Source organism: Babylonia areolata, chromosome 20, assembly GCF_041734735.1.
Source record: "Babylonia areolata isolate BAREFJ2019XMU chromosome 20, ASM4173473v1, whole genome shotgun sequence".
Lineage (NCBI taxonomy): Eukaryota > Metazoa > Mollusca > Gastropoda > Neogastropoda > Buccinidae > Babylonia > Babylonia areolata.
The window spans coordinates 34,080,339-34,080,768 of NC_134895.1; positions in this window are offsets into that span (position 1 = coordinate 34,080,339).

Sequence of the window (430 nt, forward strand, 5' to 3'; positions counted from 1 at the left end):
TGTGTGTGTGTGCGCGCGCGTGTGTATGTGTGTGTGCGTGCGTGTGCGTGTAAGGCCCATGTGTGTGTGTGTGTGTGTGTGTAAGGTCCATGTGTGTGTGTGTGTGTGTGTGTATGTGTGTGCAATGTCCATGCGTGTGTTTCTGTGTGCATGTATGTGCGTTTGGATGTGTCATCTGGTAATGACAATGATTAATCCAGTTAAAGAAAAGCACGCATGAAAATGTCAGTGAATCGTATTTTAACTGAAGTTTATATCATTCTTTTCAGCTCTTTTGTCATGACTTGGTATGCATGAATACATGTTGTCATGACTTTGTACTGGGCACTTTGAATGTATGTATGTCCACTCCCTCGATGCTCCCCCCCCCCCCCCGCCATCTCCTGCCCCTCCGCCAACCCCCACCCCTCCCCACACACACCCTATTTTT